The sequence below is a fragment of the Sarcophilus harrisii genome, chromosome 3 (genome assembly GCF_902635505.1).
Source record: "Sarcophilus harrisii chromosome 3, mSarHar1.11, whole genome shotgun sequence".
NCBI classification, from domain to species: Eukaryota; Metazoa; Chordata; class Mammalia; order Dasyuromorphia; family Dasyuridae; genus Sarcophilus; species Sarcophilus harrisii.
In genome coordinates, this window is record NC_045428.1 from 560,943,101 (window position 1) to 560,969,271 (window position 26,171).

The following is a 26,171-nucleotide window of genomic DNA, read 5'->3' on the forward strand; positions in this document are numbered from 1 at the left end:
CCAGTATCACACAGCTAGGAAATGTTAAGGGTATGGGGTCATATTTGAACTCAGGTCCTCCTGACTTCAGGGCTGGTGCTCTATTCACACCACCAACTAAGCTGCCCCGGCGGCTCAAGGTATTTTCTCTGACTACAACCTTGCCTGGAATTCTCTCTGTCCTTACTTGTCTCTTGGCTTCCTTCAGGTTGCAATTGAAATCCCACCTTGTTCAATCTCATTATTCATTTCAGTCATGTTCTACTCGTTGTGGTCCCATTTGAGGTTTTCTTGGCAGAGATATTAGAATGATTTGCTATTTCCTTCTCCAGTTAATTTTACATATGAGGAAACTAAGGCAGACAAGGTGAAGTGACTAAGCCAGAGTCATACAGCTGGTGTCAGAGGCTGAATTTGAATTCAGGTCTTTCTGACTTTTGGCCCAGCATTTTATCCACTGTGCTCCCTAGGGGCTCTAGAACAATTGATATGTTTTAATTACATGATCCTGGTCAAGTCACTAAAGCTCCTAATGCTCCAGAGGATCTGCCAACCTGTGTCCATGGGAGGTGTTTCCTCACAAGGAATTTCACATGCAATTGGACATCTGAACAAAAAAAACCCCAAACCCAGAAAACAAGCAAAATGAGATTCCAGTGAGGTCAGGGGGATTATTCTAGGCCACACAATTTGGTTTTTCTTTTAACTTTTTAAAATTTTATTTTTTGATACGCATTTCTTTATGAATCATCTTGGGAGAAAAAAATCAGAACAAAAGGGAAAATCACAGGAGAGGGAAAAAACAGAAAAAAGAAGTGAACATAACATTTGTCGATTTATATTCAATCTCCACGGTTATTTTTATGGATGAAGTCGGAGCTTTCTATCTAAAGTTTATTGGGACCCACAATTTGTTGATAGAAGAGCTGATATTGAATGAAGATATTTGCCATAACATCCCAGGGACTCGATCTTCAAAAAGTGTCCAACAGGAGATTCAAGGAAATGGCCAAATAGCCACCTAATTTTTGCTAGAAGAGCAGTGTGTAACATCCTAGAGATACACAGTACCTGGGTGGACACCATAATGCATAGAGCGCTGGGCCTGGAATCAGGAAGACTCCTTTTCCCGATTCAAATCTGACCTCAGACATTTCCTAGCTGTGTGACCCTGGGCCAATCACTTTACCCTGTTTGCCTCAGTTTCCTCATCTGTAAAATGAGCTAGAGAATGAAATGACAAACCAGTCCACTGTCTTTGCCAAGAAAACCCTAAAAGAGGTCATGAAAAGTAGGACATGACTGAAAAATAATTGAACAAAAATAAAATAAATCTTAAAGTGCTTGGTATGAAAGCTTTAATAATGAATGAGGGTTTCTACAGGATGATATAGTATTTTCCATCATTTCCATTTTACAAACATGGCATTTTAGGGGAAATCAAAATTCAAAGCTGCATGTAGTGACAAAGCCAAGATTTAAATGCAAGTTTTCTGAGTCATACCATCCTAGTCTATGCTGTACTTGTTATAGAATTATAATCCAATTTAACCGACATTTATGAAGCACTTACAATATTTCAGGCATGTGTGCTAGGCCCTGGAGATTCAAAGGCAAAAGTTAAGTAGTCCCTGCCCTCTAAGATCTCATGCTATAAGAGTTTAAAAAAAAAAAAACAATGTGAATGTAGATCAGTAATTATGAGATGATTTGGGAAGAGACAATCAGAGACAAAGAAAGGAGAGATAGAAAAAGAGAGACAGAAAGACAGAGACAGAGAGGCAAAGAGGAATAGAAAATGAAGGTGAGAGACAGACAGAGGGGGGGATAAAAACAAAGAAAGACAGACAGAGAAAAAGGAAAAGAGACAGAAAGACAGGAGAGAGAGAGAGAGAGAGAGAGAGAGAGAGAGAGAGAGAAAGAGAGAGAGAGAGAGAGAGAGAGAGAGAGAGAGAGAGAGAGAGAGAAGAGAGAGAGAGAGAGAGAGAGAGAAGAGAGAGAGAGAGAGAGAGAGAGAGAGAGAGAGAGAGAGAGAGAGAGGAAAAGGACAGAGAGCAAGAGAGAAGGGAAAAAGGAAGGGAAACAAATGGCAAAAGTGACAATTACAAAGAGCTAGAGAAAGAGACCCCCAGAGACAGAAAACAAGAGATACAGAAAGACAGAGCAAGAGAGAAAAGGGCTAGAAAGGACTGGGAAAAGAAGTGGGAAAAGGAAAAGGCCGAAAGATACTTTCTGTACAGAATGTTGAGGTGTCAGAATGGAAATTCTCCATCGCTAAACTAGGAATGTAGAGACTCCTGAAGCTGATGTGAGAATACCTTTTTAGATATTTGGGAAAATCTGTTGACCTCAACTAGGAGAAGCTTCTGAAGCTAAAGAAAGACTTACAGAGCTTTGTAGGGGACTCAAGATACCCTGAAAAAGAAGAAAGATGGTTTTGCAGTGGCAATCCTATAATATAGCTGGCGTGGCATTGAAGACACAGAACTTCAAGGACCCTTAGAACCCAGGATGACAAAGCTGGGATGGCCCTTAGAACCCAGGAGGTCAGAGCTGGGAGGACCTTAGAACCCAGGAGGTCAGAACTAACAGGCACTAGAAACAGTGTACTTGGGTAAAAATCACGGAACAGTAAATGTCAGAGACAGGACTCATATCCAGTTCTCCTTACTCCCAAGGCAGAAAGAAGCTCTTTCTTCAAAACCAAATGGGAGACATTTGGCCCTCAATGTCCATGCCACATAGTGGAACAACCTTGGTCTGACCTTGCCCAAATCAGCACATCCTGGCCACGTTTCTTCAGAATCAGCTTTAATTTGCTGTCTGCCCCTGTCTTTTATCAAAGGGATACAATGGAAGGGGGGATAAAAACCACTTGAATTGTCTTCTAGGCTTCTATAAAGATCTCTATAAAACTGCATCGGCCTGGGGTTTTGTGCCTGGTAATTAGAACGATTATGAAAACCGCTGACAGTAAGGACGCCCAATGACACCCCTCCACCCCTTCTCGAGATCCTGGCTGGATTCACTCTGTGACACATGGACTGTTCTCCTAGACTCACGTATCCTCCCTCTCCCCAGGGCCATCTTCCAGACACCAACATGACTTCCAAACAATTCCAAAAAGAAAACCAAACTTTGTTCCCAGCAGGCTCCTCTCTGTGCCACATTCTTGGAAAACAAAGGGTTTGAGCTTCTTCTCCTGGGCTCCAGCTGGCCTGACTGAGGCAGAGGCAGGAACACAGGATGACGTGATGAAAGCAATGAGATATTAGGCAGAAACTGTGGAATCACACAACGACGGTCCCGAAGGGCTTTAGGATATAAAGAATCAGAACTTGGAGGCCCTTAGAACCCGGGAGGTCAGAGCTGGGAGGGCCCTTAGAACCCAGGAGATCAGGGCTGGGAGAGCCCTTAGAACATAGAATGTTAGAGCTGGGAGGGCCCCTAGAACATGGGATGTCAGAGCTGGGGGGACCCTTAGACATAGAATGTCCTTTGTAACAAAGTATGAAAAAGGAAGTGGGATGTCTAAGAAGAAGTAGTCTCTGTGCCTGGAGGAGTCTGAGACAGGTACATTCTTTTAAGTTTGGGAGTTCTGAGCTTTCCTAAGGCTAAGAATTACTGGGCACTGTTTAGAATTGAGGTGCAGGAAGGCCCATGTTGCCTAAGGAGGAGTCCAGGTCATAAAAAGAGCAGGTTAAAGGTTCCATGCTACTCAGCAGGATGGCTGGAACTGTGAGTAGCTGTTGTACTTCTAGTCTGGTAGAAATAGGGAGACCCACTGTCAAAAGTGATAGATAGGAAGGGAAATAAACATTTATATAGCACCTACTCTGAGCTAGGCACTGTGCTAAGCACTTTACAAATATTATCTTATTTGTTCCTCTGGGAGGGAGGTGCTATTATTAACCTTATTTTACATTTGAGGAAACAGGGTTAAGTGACTGATTGCCAGGGGTCACACAGCTAGTAGGTGTCTGAAATCAAATTTGAAGTTAAATCTTCCTGACTCTAGACTCATTCATCTATCTATCTTTGTCACCTAACTGTGATGATGGATAAGAGATGGTGGAGAGAGAGGAGAGAGAGAGAGAGAGAAACAGAGAGACAGAGACACACAGAGAGACAGGGAGACAGGGGGAGAGAAAGAAAGAGAGATGGAGAGAAAGTTGGGGGGACAGATAAGTGAAATTATCAAATATCGTACCTAAATCTCACCTTATGTGTATGCTGCACACTTCCATCTCTGCAAAGAAGAGAAGACACTTTTTCTTAAGTCTGAGGACAAGTTTTAGTCAGCTCTTCCAGTAGAAAGATGCCCAAGTTGCCCACCTGATTCTTGTTGATTAATTAGCATTTATTTAGGCCTTTAAAGTTTGTAGATCATATTAAAGATGTTATCCCACTTGGTTCTCACAACAACCCTGAGAGAAAGGAGCTATTATTGTCCCCATTGTACAGATGATGAAACTGAGACATGGGAAGGTGGAGTGTCTTTTTTTGGGTCACACACCATCAAAAGTCTGAGGTGGAATTTGAACCTTCCTAACTCCAGGGCCAGAACTTTATCTGCTATGTCTTCTAACTTCTCTGATTCTGAGACTGAAAGAGTCAGTTCGCACTAAAGGAACTAGACACAGTGGTCAGACACCCCTGCTGGGGTCTCAAAACCCAAGAGAACCTTAGATTCTCTTACCTTAGATTTAGGACAGCAAAGGTATTCCAGGGCCTTCCCTTCTGAGAATTCTGAGGTTATCCTACCTCTTACCATTTTGGAATGAGGCTATGGGACTAGTGCTAACCGTGAGCTCAGTCCAGGCTTCTGGGACCTGGATATCAGCTACTTACTGGCCCCAGGGCTGAGACTCCCGGCTTCCCATTTGCCCCGCTCACATTCTCAGCTCGCCACTGTTTGGGGAGAGAAGCTGTGGAGGCTGGCACTTCATCCCCACGTTAAAATGAGGGCTTGTCCCAGAAGCCTGGAAGGGAAGGGCACCATTTGACTCATGCTGTAACTGGCAAATTCCCACTTCCTTCTCCCCTTGTTCTATTTCACAGTTTCCAATTCTTTATCTTCTTGCTCTTTCATCCCTATCTTCTGATGCTCTTCTTTGTGTCCCCAGAAACTCTGTCTGCTTCATCCTAGATTTCTTTGTCTCACACACTTTCCATCTTTCAATGTTCATGGAAAGCTGACTCTTTCCAGAAGACATTATAGTCCTGGCTTTGATATTCAACACTGGTGTCTCTACCTCTATCCACCAGGTAGAGGAGGAGAAACAGGAGGAAGAGGAGGAAGAGAAACAGGAGGAAGAAGAGGAGAAGGAAGAGGAGTATGAAAAGGAGGAAAGGAAAAAGAAGAGGAGGAGGAGGAAAAATAAAAAGAAGAGGAAAAGAAAGAAGAGGAGAGGAAGGAAAAGGAAAAAGAAAAAGGAGGAAGAAGAAAAAAAGAGAAAAAAGAAAAGAGGAGGAAGAGGAAGCATACTCATTGATTCTCATTGCTTTTTCTAGACTGAATGTTTATATATATTTTTTCAAATACATGCTAAGATAGTTTTCATCATTCACTTTTGCAAAACTGTTTTCCAAATTTTTCTCCCTACCTTCCCCCAACCCCTTCCCCTAGACAGAAAGCCATCCTATATAGATTAAATATGTACAATTCTTCTAAACATGTTTCTGTATTAGGCATGCAAGAAAAATCAAATCAAAAGGGAAAAAAAACAAGCAAATAAACAACAACAACAACAACAAAAGGTGAAAATACTATGTTGTGATCCCCATTCAGTCCCCAGAATGCTCTCTCTCTGGATGAAAATGGCTCTCTCCATCACAAGTCTATTGGAGTTGCTTTGAATCACCTCATTGTGGAAAAGAGCTACGTCCATCACAGCTTATCATCACAGAACCTTGTTGCTGCTGTATACAATGATCTCCTGTTTCTGTTTGCTTCACTTAGTATCAGTTCATGTAAGTCTTTCCAGGCTCTTCTGAAATTATCCTCCTTGTCATTTCTTTTTTTCTTTTTTTGGCTTTGTACAACTATCTTTTTAAGAAAATTATTAAAGCTTTTTATTGACAAAACATATGCATGGATAAGTTTTCAACACTGACCCTTGCAAAACCTTCTGTTCCAAATTTTTCCCTCATTCCCTCTACCCCATTCCCTAGATGGCAGGTAGAGCAATACATGTTAAATATGTTAAAAATATGTGTTAAATACAATATATGTATACATATTTATACAATTATCTTGCTGCACAAGAAAAATCCGATCAAGAAAGAAAAGAAAAACTGAGAAAGAAAACAAAATGCAAGCAAACAACAATAGAGAGAATAAGAATGCTATGTTGTGATCCACACTCAACTCCCACTGTCCTCCCTCTGGGTATAGATGGCTCTCCTTATCACAATATCATTGGAAATAGCCTGAATCGTCTCATTGTTGAAGAGAGCCACGTCCATCAGAACTGATCATGTATAATCTTGTTGCTGTGTACAATGATCTCCTGGTTCTGCTCACTTCACTGAAATCTCTTTAGGCCTCCCTGAGCTCATCCTCCTGATCTTTTCTTATAAAACATAATATTCCATAACATTCATATACCACAATTTATTCAGCCATTCTCCAACTGATGGGCATCCGCTCAGTTTCCAGTTTCTGGCCACTACAAAGAGACCTGCCACAAACATTCATGCACATACAGGTCCCTTTTCCTTCTTTAATATCATATTGGGATATAGGCTCAGTAGAGATACTGCGGGTCAAAGGGTATGCACAGTTTGGTAACTTTTTGAGCAGAGTTCCAAATTGCTCTCCAGAATGGCTGGATGTGTTCACAATTCCACCAACAATGAATCATTGTCCCAGTTTTTCCACATCCCTTCCAGCATTCCACAATATCTTTCCCTGTCATTCTAGCCAATCTGACAGGTGTGTAGTGGTATCTCAGAGTTGTCTCAATTTGCATTTCTCTGATCAATAGTGATTTAGAGCACCTTTTCATATGATTAGAAATAGTTTTAATTTCATCATCTGAAAATGGTCTATTCATATCCTTTGACCATTTATCAACTGGAGAATGGGTTGACTGGTGGTCATTTCTTACAGAATAATATTCCATTTTCGTGTACCATTATTTATTTATCCATTCCCCAAAAATGGGCATCTACTCAGTTTCCAGTTTCTTGCCACTACAAAGAGGGCTGCCACAAACATTTTTGCACATACGGTTCCCTTTCCCTCCTTTATGATTTTCTTCTGATAGACTCAGTAGTAGCCCTTTGATAGCCCTTTGAGAAGTTCCAAATTGCTCTCCAGAATGGTTGGATCAGTTCACAACTCTACCAACAACACTTTAGTGTCCCAGTTTTCCCACATCCCCTCCAACATTTATCTTTATCTTTTTCTGTCATCTTAGCCAAACTGAGAAGTGTGAAGTGGTACCTCAGGGTTGTCAGACTGAACTTTAGCCACTATTGCCCAGTAACTCTCTTACTGCACTCTGAGGTTTATTCTATTTGTCCCACTTGTGAGGAGTATGAGAAGTTAGATTTCTATAGATATTGTCAAAACAGGATGAAGGAAGTGGTGAAGTATCTTGTTAAGAGATTTCCAACCAATCACCATATGGGTCAAGGAACTGGCTAAACAACAAAGTTCCTGATAAAGGAATGAACCAACAGTATAAATCTTGCTTTTGTTTCTGCATTTGGTGTGTCTCCCCACTGAGGAACCGGGTTCTCATGAGAACCACTAAATAAAGGATTCTTCCCTCACTCTAAAAGAGCTTTGGTTGCAACCCTTCTCCCGGACCAGCTTGCAACAGGGGAAGCAGTGGCCACTTGTCCTGGGCTTACTCCCCAACCCTGCTGAGTTCCACCGAGTCTTTTGATAACACATCCAAGACAGAGCCTTATTGCAGGCATCTACTTCTAGGTTATTCTTCTTCCTCTTTTAAACAGTAATTCCTGGCCCAGCCCTCCCTCAGAGGTAGCAATTAGTCATTGAAATGCCCTCAAGCTCCCTAGAAGTTCATCAGCCTTGGCTCTCTTAACTTACATGTACATCTATAATTTATAAAAGAAACTCAGTTCTCACTGGTCATTCTATGCTATGATATTCTATCCTATGCTATCCCATCCTCTCCATTCCTCTCCAACTCTCTCCCTCTCCTGTTTCCTTTTTTTCCCTCTCCTCTCCTCCCTCTCTCTTCCCCTCTCTTCTCTCTTTCTCTCTACTCTTTCCTTATCTCTTCTTTTCTCACCTCCTCTCTTTCCCCCTCTTCCACTCTTAACCTATCCTCTATTCATCTTTCTTCTCTACTCCCTCCCTCTTTCCTCTCCTCTTTCCTTTTCTTTCCTCTCCTCTCCTCTTCTCCACTCCTTTCTCTCTTCTTTTTTTCCTCTCCTGTCCTATGCTATGCTATCCTATTCTCTTCTCCTCTCTTCCCTCTTCCTCTTTTCTTTTTGTCTCCTCCCTCTCTTCTTTCCTCTTTCTTCTCTTCTTTTTCTCCTCCTCTCCTTCCCCCTTTTCCTCTCTCCCCCTGTCCTCTGTTCATGTCTCTTTGCTTCCATTCCCTCTTTCTTCTCCTCTTTTCTTTTCTTTCCTCTTCTCTCACTTCTCCCCTCCCTTCTCTTCTCCTCTTTTCCTCCCCTCCCCTCTACTTTTCTTTTCCTTCCTCTCCTCCCCTCTTTCCTCTGTCATACCTTCTTTCTCCCTCTACCTAAACCTACTCTTTGCTCTCCCGTCTGTGACCCCAAGGCCCCACAGCTCTTCCCATTCTCTTAGTCAGACACTTCTTCATTGCCCATTTTCTTCTCTTCATTCTGGGCCTTCAGGTTTCACTCACTGAATTCCGCGCCAGTCCCCACCCTTTTGGATCTGGGCAGACGCTGACAGACTTGGGCTCACAGTGCCTGACCTGGGCCCCCTACTAATGAAATGGGCCTTTGCTGACTGAATGAGGCCTTCCATGGCTGAATCCGGCCTGAGCTGGCCAGAGCGTGGGCTTCCCACTGCCTGAATCGAAGGCTGTTTGGGAGCCATGAATAGAGTACCAATGAAGCCTCATTGCATTAAGTCTGCCTGGCGTTTCCTTTCCTGGGCAGTTCCTGATTGATTTAAATGTGCCCCTTTGTATGTACTGCCTTCGGGAGGTTTCAAAATAGTCTGAAATATAAACATATTAGAAATCTACTCCTTCTCTTCCTCCCCTCTGCCTTCCCCTCTGCCTTCTCCTTCTCCTCCTCCCTTTCCCAGAGTCACTGGGGATTAGAGAAACTGCTTCTGTTTGGGGGTTTATAAAACATTTCAAATTATAATTCAAGCATGTGGGGCTTGGCAAAAGCTTCTGCCTATTCTACCCCCAGGACATTTTCCCTGAACTCTTTGCCCAGGTGTGTGGGAAAAGGAAAAGGCATCTCAATGTCCTCCTGGCTCAACATCCTCTCCCTGAGGTTGGCTTCCTCCACCCCACTCCCCACTGTCTGCAGGCCTGTGCTAGCCTCTTGGCCGGACATTGGAACATCTGAACAAATATGGGCCCACCGGCAGAGAGGGTAGCTATGCTGGGGGGAGAGCAATGAATGCAGCTCCACAAGAAGTGAAAGAACGGGACTTAGCTGGAGCCAATTTGTGCCTGGTCTTAAACTTTCTAAGTTCCCTCATTTGGAAAAAAGTGGGACTTGAATTCTGAAATACATTCAGCTCTAAATCTTGGGACCCTGAGAAAAGGACCCATCTGAATTCTACTGGGAGACTGTGAAAAGATGGGAAAGGACAGATGCTGAAGGTCTGAGAGAGGGACAGGGACAAGTCCGACAGTCAAGAAAGCTGAGTTCAAATATTCTGTGTGATGATGATTAAGTTGCTGGTGTTGAATAAGTCATTTAGATTCTTGGGGTCCTCTCCTGTTTACTGGTCTCTGTATAAAGGGGATATAATTATATTCCATCTTCTTCAAAGGGTAGTTGATGGATGTGACCTGAGGGACTATGGGAATGACATCAAAATTCTCAAATGGGAGTGACATCAAAATGACACTTGATAATCATCCTGGTAGATTTGAGAATCAAGGGGATAGAAGACAGAAAGAAACTAAGTAGCCTAAATAGTGAGTAGTAGAATGAAGAAAGGTTGGTTGAAGAATGAAGAAAGGACACATTGAACAAACTATATCCTAGAGAACTAAAGAATAGAGTAAGAAGATAGACTGAAGGAGAAGCTCTAAGTATAAGCGAAAAAATGAGTCAATCAATTAATCATTCCATGCTTTATCCCTAATACCTTAAGCAAATGAAAATATCTTTTTTTAGTCAATCAAGAAATCAGATATATGAACTTATGTGAACAAGGCTAAGTTGTTGTTGACTTATTTTTCAGTCATGCTTGATGCTTTAGTGTATTCTTGGAAGAAATACCGGAGTGGTTTGCCATTTCCATCTCTAGTTCATGTTACATGTGAGGAAACTGAAGCAAACAAGATTAAGTGACCAAAACCAAAACTCAAGGTCACAGAGTTAGCAAGTGTCAGCGACCAGATTTGAATTCACAAAAAGGAGCCTTTCTGACCCCAGACATGGTATTTTATCCACTGAATCATCTAGATGCCCCAAACAAAGTTAAACATTTTTCTAAATCCTTTAATCAAAGGTCTGAGATTAAGAGCAAAAAGTTCTTGGTCAATATGTATGTCCTTGAAAGCCAATGAAGGAACTAGAATGACATTCATAGAAAGGTCATCTATGTCCACATTGATTGAAGATACTGGATCCTGTTCTGTGAATTTTATATAAAGCAAAACAAAATCCAAGCAATTTGGAACCAAGAATTTGAGTGGACCAGAAGCAAGCAATTCAGCCAAGATCTTGAGAAGGTACTACATGGGGTGGGGATGAGGTAGGAGAGAGTCTTGTCCTCAGCCCTGATCTCTTTATCCAGAGAAAGATCTGATGGATCAGAGGACCTAAGGATTTGGATTTGCATAAGCATCTCAACAATGTCCCCAGTTCAACAAGTAGTGTCTGCATCAGAGCCTTGGATTAAATGGGCTTGATAAGTAAAGGCAAAACCAAGTCTCTCCAAGGAGTCTGGCAGAGAAGTTCTAATCCAAGGCTGACAAAAGGACTTTCAGGAGCTGAGTCATCTTTCTAGATCTATGTGAATTTAGATCCCATTTTCCTCGGACTCTTCATGTACAGTGGGACATGCTGTCACAAACTTTGATGAAATGAATGTTTTACACCAGTCATTTTTACTATATTCCCTCCATAAATAACAATTTCTAGAAGCTGATCAATTCTACCTAATTGATATGAACTGATAATCTCAAAAGGCAAACCCACTATCACACAAGAAAAAACCTTTTAGGCCTTTTTTCTAAAATCCTCAGGGGAGATAGTAGCCAAGCTCTGGAAAGCCAATCTTCCTGTGCAAATGGAGAACAATAAAATAATTCCAGAGGATATATAATAAAATCATTTTAAATAGAGATAATAATGCCTCAACATCCCAGAGCTGTTAATGAAGTCAGTTTCAGGAATATGACTCGATGGAACAAGACGCCCCCCAAAAAGAGAATCGTCAGGTACAGATTACAAAATCACAGACTCATCAGCACTTAGGAGAGGGCAGAAAGTAAAAAAGTGTCATACCTGGTCCTGACCTTAGAACACAGAATGTCAGAACTTAGAAGGATCATCATTAACAGGATGTATGAGATTGAAGGGAGCTTAGACAAAGGAATGTCAGAGCTAGAACTCTTAAAACACAGAATGTCAGAGTATGGGAGAGACCTTAGAACTCATAATTTCAGAGCTGGGAAGTCCCTTAGAACACAGGATGTCAGAGTTGGGTAGTCAAGAGTTGAAAGGAAATAGTGCCCAGAATGTCAGAGCCATAAAGAATCTTAGAATACTGATGATTAGGGCTCAGAAAGACATTAGCATGTAAAATGTCGGAATTGGAAAAGAGCTTAGGACAAAGGATGTTGGAATATGGAATTTTCATTGTAGAAGAAATCTTGGGATAAAGAATGTCAGCTCTGAGGACCAGGAGATCATTATATACTTCAACAACAATACTAGATGATGACCAGTTCTGATGGATCAGGCCATCCTCAGCAACAAGATCAACCAAATCATTTCTAATGGAGCAGTAATGAACTGAACTAGCTATGCCCAGAAAAAGAACTCTGGGAGATGACTAAAAACCATTACATTGAATTCCCAATCCCTATATTTATGCACACCTGCATCTTTGATTTCCTTCACAAGCTAATTGTACAATAATTCAGAGTCTGATTCTTTTTGTACAGCAAAATAATGTTTTGGTCATGTATACTTATTATGTATCTAAGTTATATTTTAATATATTTAACATCTACTGGTCATCCTGCCATTTAGGGGAGGGGGTGGGGGGGTAAGAGGTGAAAAATTGGAACAAGAGGTTTGGCAATTGTTAATGCTGTAAAGTTACCCATGTATATATCCTGTAAATAAAAGGCTATTAAATTTAAAAAAAAAAAAAAAAAAAAAAAAAAAAAGAATGTCAGCTCTGGAAAAAGCTAGAATATAATGGTCAGAAAGGACCTTAGACTCTATGTCAAATGTCACAGCTGGAAGACAACTTAAAATGTAGAATGTTAGAACTCATAAGGATTTTAGAACCTAGTATGTTGGAACTAGGAGGGACCTTAGGATGTAAAATATCAGAGTTGAAAGAACATTGAAAACATAGAATATTAGCATATAGAATTTTGAACTGGAAAAGGCGTTAGAACAGAGAGTATCAGAACTGGGAAAGACCAAGAATGAAGAATGTCAAAAGTCAAAGAAAGTTTAAAATAGATCAATGTAGCAGGATCATCCATGTTCATGCTCATGCTTGTTATCCTTAGATCTGAACAAGCAGAATCATCATTGGAAAGACCCACTTCTGGCCCCAGATGACTCATTGCTTGTGCTTTGAGATAATGGGGAGTGTTCTTATTAGTTGGGGATCCAGAAGAATTGATGATTCCATGGACGTGCAATACAGAATAGTCAGATCCTCCATTTATGTGACTTCCTTTACATCTCACAGGACTCAAGTCACTGGCTTTTGTCCATCCAGGCTGCCATGTGCATGCATTTGTGAGAAATGGCTAATTTTCGTTTCCACAAAAATCATGATGAAGGCTAAAAAATGAAACCTAAAAGTCAGGCTGCCATGGAACAAAGGAAACAAAACTTATAGAGGGAAGCCATAAATTAAAATAAGAAGTATGTTCTTTGTAGACACACCCAAATAAGGGCCAGAGTGAGGGAAATGTGGGGAATGGGAATTGTAATTAGGGGAGGAGAATCACATGGATTAAGCTCTTCAGATAAATTGTAACCCTGTAGTACCCAGCTAATGAGGAAACAGGGCAAGGACTTACATTTCAGGGACAGGGAATAAAAGACTGCTTTTACACTTCAAGGGTGTGCCTACTTGTTGGATACCACTCTTGCAAGAACATAAAATTCTTGGATTCATCAACGAGTCAGTGGGATTGTTAGTAAGGCTCTTGTTTCTTACATTCAAAAACTTTTTTTTTTTCACCTTCTCTCTCTTCACTTTTGCACAGACTCCCACCCACCCCATATCCCCATACAGTCATGCTTGGAATGACCTTTCTCCTCATTTCTATAACTTAGAACCTAGTTTTCTTTAAAACTCAGCTCAGGTTCAATGGATCACATTCAGCCTTTTCTGATTCTCTCAGTTTTATATTCCTTTCCTTTCCTCCTGTTGCTTTGTACTTATTTTATGTGTATAACAGATGATATGGAGTTATTCTCCCAACCTTAGTGATGCTGGATCTCCAGCCCATGGCTCATTCATCTCCTCCCAGTATCCTAAAGATTAGTCTTGAGGACTAGGAATGTGTCTTTCTAAAGTTGTAGCTCATGAGCCCCCAGCAGTGCACTTCTCTCTATCTATTATCAATTGGTATAAGGCAACTAGATGGCACAGAGGATAGAGTAATGGATCTAAAGTCAGAAAGACTCATCTTTCTCACTTCAAAACTGGTCACACTAGCTATGTGACCCTGAACAAATCACTTAACCATGTTTGCCTAATCCAATGGAGCAGGAAATAGCAAAACACTCTAGAATGTTTGCCAAGAAAACCCCATGTGGGATCATGAAGGGTCAGGCACAATTGAACAACAATCAATTAGTCAACCAGAAATAATTAACTTTTAGAAAGAGGTGATGTGCTAAGAATAGCTGTCATAAAACAAAAGTTGGTGAAAGATTTTCCCACTCTCCATATAAAGAACAGAGAAATATAAGTTCGAGCTTCAAAAGCACATGTACTAGAGGGATAACTCACAGCTCCTTCTTATAACCTATTCCCCTATTTATAGGTCTGAAAGTCAATTTATTCCTTGCACCTCTAATTTATTATGTGATCTTTTATATCTAGCTCATGTATCCATTTGGAGCTTATCTTTGTATGTGGTGTGAAGTGTTGGTCTAAATGTAATTTCTGCCAGAACTTTTTTCCAAAAAGTTATTGTCAAATAATGAGTCCTTAGTGGCTAGGATCTTGGAGTTTATTGGATACCAGACAGCTAGGTTTGTTTGCTTCTCTAGATTATATACTTAAAATTCTTTTTTACAGATTAACATCTCTTTCTTAATCATTTCAAAATCGATCTTATGATTGATATTACATAGTATAGTTTGAGATCTCATACTGCCAAGTTCCTTTTATTTGCACTTTTTTTCATTATTTTCCTTGAGATTTTTAACCTTTTGTTTCTCCAGATGAATCCCAGATTTGTATAATTAGTACTAATCTCTCTTTTGAACTCCATTCCCACATCACCAACTTCTTACAGGATATCTCTACCTGGATATCCAAAAGGCATCTCAAACTCAACTTGTCCAAAATGGAATTTGCTATCTAGCCATCTCAATCTTCTCCAACTTTGTTCATTTTTGTTGAAGGAACCATCATCTTTCTAATCACTTGACCCTTCCCTCTCTTTTATACCTAATGACTTGTCGACAATTTAGTATTTGCTTCCTTAACCTCACATATATCCTTCCCCTCCACTCACGGAGTCATCATCCTAGATCATGCCCTCATCATCTCTCAACTGGACTATTATAAAAGTCTCTTGATTAGACTCCCATCTTCTGGATTCTCTCTTCTTAAATTTACCCTCGCAGTAATCTTCCTAAAGAAAAGTCATTTTTCCTAAGATCCTTCAGTGGCTCCTATTGTATCCAGGATTAATGTCCTTTATAATCTGGCTCCAGTCTATCTTTTCAGATTTATAACATATCACACCATATATTCTACATTCCAACCAAACCTGCCTTATTCTCTATTCACCAAACTCATCAGTCTATTCTCTCACTTCCTTGCTTTTGCAAATTGTTCCTCACTGTTGGAATACTCTCCTTCCTCATACCCACCTCTTAGAAGCCTCCACAACTCAGTTCTGGTCCCAGATCCCAAAAGAATATGTTCCTGGTGCCCTTTACTCATTTTTTAATCTATCATGTAAAAGGAATCTCAGAACATTCATATTTTTAAATTATTTATATGCTGTATCCCCATGGAAATCTGTAAACTTAAAAATGGGAACTATTTTTCATTTTTGCCTTTGAATTCTCAATGACTCCCACAGTGCCTTGTACCTATTTACCATTTAATAAATGACTGTTACTGTTCATATGTGTTCGATTCTTCATGACCCCATGAACCATACTGTTGATGGAATTTTCTTGGCAGATACATACCAGAATAGTTTGCTATTTCCTTCTCCAGCTCATTTTACAGATGAGGAAACTGAGGCAAACAGGATTCAGTGACTTGCCCAGGGTCACAGTCTGAAGTCAGATTTAAACTCAAGTCTCCCTGATTCCAGGCCTAGCTCTCTGTTCACCAAGCCATCCAGCTGCCCTAATAAATGCTTAGGGGACTAGATTAGATTGGAGTAGATGCTTCCAGGGAATCCTCAGGGGTGATCCTATGTCTTAGGCTTCCCATTTCCCTACCTCCCACCACACCAACTAAAAGCTTCTTCCCTTTCTCTTATCTCAGGCGCAAAACTTCCTAGTGACCCCTCTGGCATTGGAAAACTTAGAAAACTGTTGGAAACTGAAGCAGCAGGAACTGATAATACAAATGAGCGTGACCTTCCTTGCAAGAACATCCACTCCCAGGATTGACTATAAGGTTCAGTCCATCATAGTGGGAATTCTCTCCACCCAAAAAGATTGTGATCCTTTTATGATCTTTTAGATGATGAAAGAGTCATCTCCTTAGACATCTCTTTCCTCATAAGGAGAGTGAGGAGGTTCAACCAAATGACCTTTAAGGCCCTCCTAATTCTTCTAGGTCAGCGTTCTTAAGCTGGGGTCTGTGAACCTTTTTTTTTTTTTTTAATATTATAATAAGTGTCTCCAAAGTTGTTTCCTTTGTCATCCTCTACATCTTGTTATATTTACCAATATGATTCTGAGAAGGCATTCATAGATTTTACTAGATACTGCCCAAGGAGTTCAGGACACTATATCCCTTCTCTAAATCAAAATTGTATGATTTATATAGGATCAGCTAGACAGTAAGATCAGAGGCACCCTTTAAACTTAAGAGTCCAAACCTCTGGGGGGCAGAGCCAAGATGGCGGAGAAGGCACACGTGACTTTCTAAGCTCTTTTCTTACCCTCTTTATCAATATTATATTGAGCCTCGAAAATAGTCTTGACTGCTACAATTCATAAAGATAAGAAGTATAACAACTCACTAGCCGAAGAAAATCTGCAGTCTCGCCAAAAAAAGGTTTGTCTGGGGGGGGAGGGGAGGGGGGAAGATCAGCACAAGCTGGGAGAGAGGGAAGGTGCCAAGTAGAACCTCAAACCAGAAGTGAGAGCACAGATTGCAGCACAAGCTCTCAGCCCTAACCTGCAGTACGGGGCTTTTCCTTGGGGCAGTTGTGAACCTGCACGGCAGGAGGGCACAACCCAGGTTAGCCTCTAATCTGCGCAGTGGGGGGCTCAGCTTGAGGCCATAGAGCTTTCGCAAGGGCCAGTTTGCGTAGGGCAGAGACTTCTGGGCAGACTTCCGGTAGAGCCGGCTATCTGCGGTCAGCTGCTAATACCCACAGCCCCACAAGAGGCTCTGGCCTGGGGCAGTGACACTTTCATCGCTTAGTCTCTAGCCTTGGGCAATCGCTAACCCACACAGCCCAACTGGGCACTTTGATAGCTCGGTCAGTGCTGAATCCACCTCCAGTTGGGGGAAGGGAAAACTCTCACTCAGAGCACTCCCATACCTGGGAGGCGGAAGCCAGTTTACATCTCTCCCTGCTCTGCAGAGGAAGCTGGTAACCCCCTTGCCTAGAAGGCATACCCTAAAGACTTTAAAACATGAATAAAAAAATGAAAAGAAGGATTGACAGCTTCTATGCAGAAAAAGAACAGGTCAGCAAACCTGAAGAGACTAATACAAACAGGCACAGTCTACCCAAGGGAAATTCTCACCTGTCCCTTTTACATGATGTTCCTAGAAGAGACCATTAAAAGTCTCAAAAGAGTTAGAAGATAAATGGGAAAGGAAGGAGAAGCTTTACAAGAGAGCAACAACTTCCTGAAATACGAATTGGAAAAAGATAAAATCTCAGGAAGTGCAGGGAAACAAAATTTGTGAATTGGAAAAAGTAAAAAATCTCAGGAAAGTAAGATTGTGAATTGAAATAAAGAATTCACTAGAAAGTAGGATCTGTGAATTGAAAGAAATAATTCACTAAAAAAAAAAATTAGTGAAATGGAAAAAATTCCATAGAGCAAAACAATCATTTAAAAACTCAATTGGACATATATAGAAAGAATAAAAAAGCTAACAGAAGAAAATAATTCATTAAAAATTAGAACTGAACAAATAGAAACTAATGATTCATTGAGACAGCAAGAATCAGTCAAGCAAAACAAAAATGACAAATTGAAAAATCAGAATTATCTACTTGCAAAAACGACAGACTTGAAAATAGATCCAGGAGAGATAATCTGAGGATTATTGACTTTCAAAAATTATGATGAAAAAGCCTTGATATTATTTTACAAGAAATCATCAAAGAGAACTCCTAGATGTAATAGAATCAGAAGGTAAAATAGGCATTGAAAGAATTCATTGAAACTAGAAAAAACCCTAAAATAAAAACCCCAAGGAATATTGTGGCCAAATTTCAGAACTATCAGATTAAGGAAAAAATTTTACAAGCAGCCAGAAAAAAACAATTTAAATACGTGGTGCCAAAAGGATCACCCAAGATCTGGCTGCTCCATATTGAAGGATCAAAGGGCCTGGAATCTGATATTCTGAAAGGCAAAGAACTTGGATTGCAGCCAAGAATAAACTACAGCTAAGCTGAGCATTTTCTTCCAGGAAGAAGATGGACATTTAATAGAAACAATGAATTCCATTTGTTTCTAGAAAAACAGAACTAAACAAAAAATTTGATCTCTAACATAGGACTCAAGAGATGCAGAAAAGTAAAAAGAACTCTTGAGAATTGTGTTTCTGTTTGGATATACAAAAAGACTACATGTATAATTTGATTTTACTAATATAACATAAAAAAGGAAGTAGATATGGAAAAGGATGATGGCAGAAAAAGTGGGAAGGGGATAAAAAGAGGAAACCACATCCCACGAAGAGGCAAAAACTTATCATATCTGAGGGAATTAGAGGGAGAACATTGTGTGAATCTTACTCTCATCAGAGTTGGCTCAAAGAGAAATAATTGACATATCTGTTTTAGAGAAAATTCTCTCACCTCATTAAAGGGGGAGGAAAAGGAAAGAAAAAAATAAGGAAGAAGGGAAAAGATTCAAGGGGGAGGAGGGATTTAAAGAGAGTGACGTTGTGATACAAGTGGGGTACATAAATTTAAAAGGAAAAGGGTTGGGGGCAAGAAAAGTAAAGCATAATCTGGGATATTAGGATGGCAGAAAATACAGAATTAGTAATTCTAAAGTAAATTGAATGGGATGAACTATCCAAAAGAGGAGGCAGATAGCAGACTGGATCAAAGTTAGAACCCTACAATATGTTATTTACAGGAAACACATTTAAAGCTAGGGAGATACATACAGAGTAAAGGTAAAAGGCTGGGCAAAATCTATTTTGCTTCAGGTGAATTCAAAAAGCAGGGGTAGCCATCCTATTCGATCAATAAAAGCAAAAATGATCTAATTAAAGAAGACAAAGAAGGAAGCTACATCTTGCTAAAGGGTAGCATAGACAACGAAGCAATATCAATACTAAACATATATGCACCAAGTGATATAGCATCCAACTTCCTAAAGGAGAAGTTAAGAGAATTGCAAGAAGAATTAGACAACAAAACTGTAAGAGTGGGAGATCTCACTCACTCAGAATTAGACAAATCAAACCACAAAAAAAAATAAGAAAGAAATTAAAGAGGTAAATAGAATATTAGAAAAATTAGGTTAGGTATGTTAGATCTTTGGAGAAAATTGAATGGAGACAGAAAGGAATATACTTTCTTCTCAGCAGTTCATGGAACCTATTCAAAAACTGACCATATATTAGGGCATAAAGACCTCAAAATTAAATGCAAGAAGGCAGAAATAGTAAATGCTTTCTTTCAGATCATGATGCAATAAAACTACATTCAACAAAAGTTAGGATAAATAGACCAAAAGTAATTGGAACTAAACAATCTCATCTGAAAGAATGATTGGGTGAAACAGCAAATTATAGATACAATTAATAATTTCACTCAAGATAATGACAACGATGAGACGTCATACCAAAATTTGTGGGATACAGCCAAAGCGGTAATAAGAGGAAATTTTATATCCTTAGAGGCTTACTTGAATAAAACAGAGAAAGAAAACATTAATGAATTGGGCTTGCAACTAAAAAAACTAAAAAAAGACCAAATTAAAAACCCCCAATCAAATACTAAATTTGAAATTCTAAAATTAAAAGGAGAAATTAATAATATTGAAAGTAAAAAAACTATTGAACTAATTAATAAAACAGAGTTGCTTCTATGAAAAAGCCAATAAAATAGATAAGCCTTTGGTAAATTAGATTAGAAAAAGGAGGGAGGAAAATGAAATTAGTAGTCTTAAAAATGAAAAGGGAAAAATTTCCACCAATGAAGAGGAAATTAGAGAAATAATAAGGAGTTATTTGGCCCAACTTTATGCCAATAAATTTGATAACCTAAGTGAAATGAATGACTACCTCCAAAAACATAGACTTCCCAGATTAACAGAGAGGAAGTAAATTGCTTAAATGGTCCCATTTCAGAAAAAGAAATAGAAGAAGCTATTAATCAGCTCCCTAAGAAAAAATTCCCAGGACCAGAAGGATTTGCATGTGAATTCTACCAAACATTTAAAGAACAATTAGCCCCAATGCTATATAAACCATTTGAAAAAATAGAGAATGAAGGAGTCCTACCAAATTCCTTTTATGATGCTGACATGGTACTGATACCTAAACCAGGAAGGTTGAAAACAGAGAAAGAAAATTATAGACCAATCTCCCTAATGAATATTGATGTTAAAATCTTAAATAAGATATTAGCAAAAAGACTACAGAAAATCATCACCAAGATAATACACCATGATCAAGTAGGATTTATACCAGGAATGCAGGGCTGGTTCAAGCTGGTTCAATATTAGGAAAACTATCAGTATAATTGGCCATATTAATAACCAAATTAACAAAAACCATATGATCATCTCAACAGATGCAGAAAAAGGATTTGATAAAATCTAACAACCATTCCTGTTAAAAACACTTGAAAGTATAGGAATAAATGGACTTTTCCTTAAAATAATCAGTAATATCTATTTAAAACCATCAGTAAGCATCATATGTAATGGGGACAAACTGCAACCATTCCCAATAAGATCAGGAGTGAAACAAGGTTGCCCACTATCACCCTTACTATTTAATATTGTATTAGAAATGCTAACTTTGGCAATAAGAGTTGAGAAAGAGATTAAAGGAATTACAGTAAGTAATGAGGAAACCAAATTATCACTCTTTGCTGATGATATGATGGTATACTTAGAGAACCCCAGAGATTCTACTAAAAAGTTATTAGAAATAATCCACGCTTTTTGCAAAGTTGCAGGATACAAAATAAATTCACATAACTCATCAGCATTCTTATATATCACTAACAAAATCCAACAGTCAGAGTTACAAAGAGAAATTCCATTTAAAGTAACTACTGATAGTATAAAATACTTAGGAATCTATCTGCCAAGGGAAAATCAGAAACTTTATGAGCAAAATTACAAAACACTTTCCACACAAATTAAGTCTGATCTAACCAACTGGAAAAATATTAAATGCTCTTGGATAGGGCGAGCAAATATAATAAAGATGACAATACTACCTAAACAAATCTATTTGTTTAGCATTATACCAATCAGACTCCCAAAAAACTATTTTAATGACCTAGAAAAAATAACAACAAAGTTCATATGGAAAAACAAAAGGTCAAGAATTTCAAGGGAATTAATGAAAAAAAAATCAAATGAAGGTGGCCTAGCTGTACCAGATCTAAAATTATATTATAGAGCAGCAGTTACCAAAACCATTTGGTATTGGCTAAGGAATAGATTAGTTGATCAGTGGAATAGGTTAGGTTCAAGGGACAAAACAGTCAACAACTATAGCAACTCTAGTGTTTGACAAACCCAAAGACCCCAGCTTTGGGACAAAAATTGCTGGAAAAATTGGAAACTAGTATGGCAGAGACTAGGCATTGACCCACGCTTTACACCGTACACCAAGATAAGGTTAAAATGTGTTCATGACCTAGGCATAAATAAAGAGATTATAAATAAATTAGAGGAACACAGGATAGTTTGCCTCTCAGACCTGTGGAAGAGGAAAGAACTTATGACCAAAAAAGAACTAGAGACCATTACTGATCACAAAATAGAAAATTTTGATTATATCAAATTGAAAGGTTTTTCTACAAAGAAAACTAATTCAGACAAGATTAGAAGAGAAGCAATAAACTGGAAAAACATTTTTGCAGTCAAAGGTTCTGATAAAGGCCTCATTTCCAAAATATTTAGAGAATTGACTCTAATTTATAAGAAATCAAGCCATTCTCCAATTGATAAATGGTCAAGGGATATGAACAGACAATTCTCAGACAAAGAAATTGAAACTATTTCTAGCCATATGAAAAGATGCTCCAAGTCATTATTAATCAGAGAAATGCAAATTAAGACAACTCTGAGATACCACTACACATCTGTCAGACTATCTAGAATGACAGGGAAAGATAATGCCGAATGTTGGAGGGGTTGTGGGAAAACAGGGACACTAATACATTGTTGGTGGATTTGTGAATCCATCCAACCATTCTGGAGAGCAATTTGGAACTATGCTTAAAAAGTTATCAAACTGTGTATACCCTTTGATCCAGCAGTATTACTACTGGGCTTATATCCCAAAGAGATCATAAAGAAGGGAAAGGGATCTTTATGTGCATTAATGTTTATGGCAGCCTTCTTTATAGTGGCCAGAAACTGGAAACTGAGTAGATGCTCATCAATTGGAAAATGGCTGAATAAATTGTGGTATATGAATATTGTGGAATATTATTGTTCGGTAAGAAATGACCAACAGGATGATTTCAGAAGGACTGGGAGAGAGTTACATGAACTGATGCTGAGTTAGATGAGCAGGACCAGAAGATCATTATTTACTTCAATAACAATACTATATGACGATCAATTCTGATGTGGCCCACTTCAACAATGAGATGAACCAAATCAGTTCCAATGGAGCAGTAATGAACTGAACCAGCTACACCCAGCAGAAAGAACTCTGGGGAGATGACTAAAACCATTACATTGAATTCCCAATCCCTATATTTTTGCCCACCTGCATTTTTTATTTCCTTCACAAGCTAATTGTACAATATTTCAGAGTCTGATTCTATTTGTACAGCAAAATAACGGTTTGGTCATGCATATTATTGTGTATCTAATTTATATTTTAATATATTTAACATCTAGTGGTCATCCTGCCATCTGGGGGAGGGGGTGGGGGGAGAGAGGAAAAATTGGAATAAGAGGTTTGGCAATTGTCAATGCTGTAAAGTTACCCATACATATAACCTGTAAATAAAAGGCTATTAAACTAAAAATAAATAAAATAAAATAAACCTCTGCATGTCTTCAAACAACAACAAAAAAAGAGTCCAAACTTCTGCCCAGGAAGAAGGCAAAACCTTCAGGAACCCAGGTCATTTCAGCTCCCAGACACATCAAAATGCCAAAGGAGGGTTCTGGCAGAAGAAAGCATAGAAAGATCCCCTTAAAATCCAGTAAACACAAGACCCACCTATAGTGATGAACTGTGTCTGTTGTCTGAAACCTAATATAAGTGAAGGGGTTGCTTACCAAAGGCTAGAAATGTTCTCACCCAGTGACTTACCAAGGCCTTTTGTGCTAAGACGGAAGCAGCTGTGGTCACGATCAATGAGGAGTGCCCACAGTGATCAAAATTATAACAATAGGGTCTGGCACATGGGCTGACTCCTCCCTAAGGGGATTTATAGGAAGCCTCACCCTGGGAAAGTAGGGCCAGAGCCCATATGGTCCCCTCTTACAATTTGAATCTCTCCCTTTCTAGTCAATTTTCCACTCAGCTGCCAAAATAATCTTCCTAAAGCATAAGACTCTCTGTGTGTCATTGTGCCTCTGTTTCTCTATCTGGCTCTCTGTTTGTCTGTCTCTGTCTTCCTTTCCCTCTCTGTCCCTCTGTCTCATTGCCTCTTTGCCTGTCCCTCTCTGTTTCTGTCTCTTTCTCTGATTCTAACTGTCTCTGTCTTTCTCTGTCACTCTGTCTCTGTCTAGCTCTGTTTCTGTCTCTGTCTTTCACATACAAGAGGGACAGAGAGAGAGGAGAATAGCAATCCAGCAGCACTGGTCTCCTTGTTCTACAAACAAGATTCTCCATCTCGGGACTCTGTGATCTCATTGGCTGGCCCCTACCCTATAATGTTCTCCTTCCTAATGTCCATCTTGTGACTTCCCTAGTTTCTTTAAGGTCCAGTTACATCTTGCTTTTCTTCATTCTAATATCCGTCCTCTCTTGATCCTTTCTAACTTGCCCCATCTACAATTTACATGTTGTTGTTTAATGTTATCTTCCCCATAAGACTGAGAGCTCCTGGTAAGCAGGGAAAGTCACTTGCCTCTCTTTATATCCCTGGCATTTAACACAATGTAGGCTGTGCTAAGGATAGTTGACACATAGTAGGCATTACACACAATCTGTGCCTTAACCCAAAGCAGGGATGGATGTAGAACTGTGGTGGATGGAAATTCTGACACTGGAAAAGAATGACAGGGAAGATAGTTTTAAGCAAGAAAAGATTGTCTGAATGCCTCCCAAATCATCAATACAAGTCACCTCCACTATAGAGTCATCTTTAGTAGAAATTTTCGTTTTTTCTTAAGTTCAGAATAAAATCCAATTATGAATATTAGAACAGTACTTAAGTCAGAATCAAGGGACCTGGACTCAAACCTTAGCTTTTTCACTTCTTAACTGGACTTATTTCTGTTTCCTCAAAGTGGTCTTACTTGTTCTCTGCACTCTCTGTTCAATCTCCCATCTACACCTTTGCACAGGATGCACTGCATTCCTTTGATGTTCTCTCTCCTCTCCTCTACCTCTTAGAACCCCTTCTTTCTAGGCTCAGCTGAACTGCCAAGTGCAGCTATACAAAGCCTATCTTGAGCCTGGAATCCCTCCCCCATGCTCCCCTGTGGCCATCTACAATAGGTGCCTCCACTTCCCTCCTAGCTCCTTACAATCAGTCTTTTAATGTCATCATTCCCCCCTCACTGCTCTCTCCAAAGTTTCTAATGACCTAGTTGGCAAATGCAGTAATCTTTTCTCAATTCTCTTTCTTGTTGACTTCTCTGCAGCTTTGACACTGTTAATCACTCTTTCTTTCTTGTCATTCTCTTGATTTTGAGGACATAATTCTCTCCTGGTCTCTCTCCTATCTCTCTGACTCCTCCTCTGTCTCCTTTGCAGGATTCCCATCTGACCCCACCCTCTAGTCTGTCCTGGGCCCTCTTTTTCTTCTCCCTCCATACTACTTCATTGGGTGATCTCATCAGTCCCCATGGATTTAATGGCCATCATTATACTGACAATTTTCTTTTTTTGTTTGTTTATCTCATTTTATTCTTGTAAATATTGTGAGGTAAATATTATAGATTTCATTGTTTCCATTTTTTATTATAACTTTTTTATTGACAGAACATATGCCTGGGTAATTTTTTACAACATTATCCCTTGCACTCACTTCTGTTCCGACTTTTCCCCTTCCTCTCTCCACCCCCTCCCCCAGAGGGCAAGCAGTCCTATACATGTTAAATATGTCAAAGTATATCCTAGATACAACATATGTGTGCAGAACCGAACGGTTCTCTTGTTGCTCAGGGAGAATTGGATTCAGAAGGTAAAAATAACCCAGGAAGAAAAACAAAAATGCAAACAGTTTACATTCATTTCCCAGTGTTCCTTCTCTGGGTGTAGCTGCTTCTGTCCATCATTGATCAATTGAAACTGAGCTCTTCTCTTTGTCAAAGAAATCCACTTCCATCAGAATACATCCTCATACAGTATCGTTGTTGAGGTATATAATGATCTCCTGGTTCTACTCACTTCTCTTAACATCAGTTCACGTGAGTCTCTCCAGGCCTTTCTGAAATCATCCTGCTGATCATTTCTTACAGAACAATAATATTCCATAACATTCATATACCACAATTTACTCAACCGTTCTCCAATTGATGGGCATCCATTCAGTTTCCAGTTTCTGGCCACTACAAACAGGGCTGCCACAAACATTTTGGCACATACAGGTCCCTTTCCTTCTTTAGTATCTCCTTGGGGTATAAGCCCAGTAGTAGCACTGCTGGATCAAAGGATATGCACAGTTTGATAACTTTTTGGGCATAATTCCAGATTGCTCTCCAGAATGGTTAGATCGTTCACAACTCCACCAACAATACATCAGTGTCCCAGTTTTCCCGCATCCCCTCCAACATTCATCATTATTTTTTCCTGTCATCTTAGCCAATCTGACAGGTGTGTAGTGGTATCTCAG

General features: G+C 39.5%; 1 long non-coding RNA gene across 2 annotated transcripts in view; it reads right to left on the reverse strand.

Annotated features, from left to right (window-relative positions):
- LOC116422829 overlaps positions 1 to 26,171 on the reverse strand; it is an 83,831-nt gene that overhangs the window by 22,393 nt on the left and 35,267 nt on the right. The window contains exon 1 of one of the 2 annotated variants that reach the window (XR_004233364.1): positions 4,201 to 4,419. The exons of the other annotated variant lie outside the window; for it this stretch is intronic. This is a non-coding gene — a long non-coding RNA (uncharacterized LOC116422829). Of the gene's footprint in view, positions 1 to 4,200; positions 4,420 to 26,171 lie in introns of those variants that run through there. 2 annotated transcript variants of the gene reach the window in all.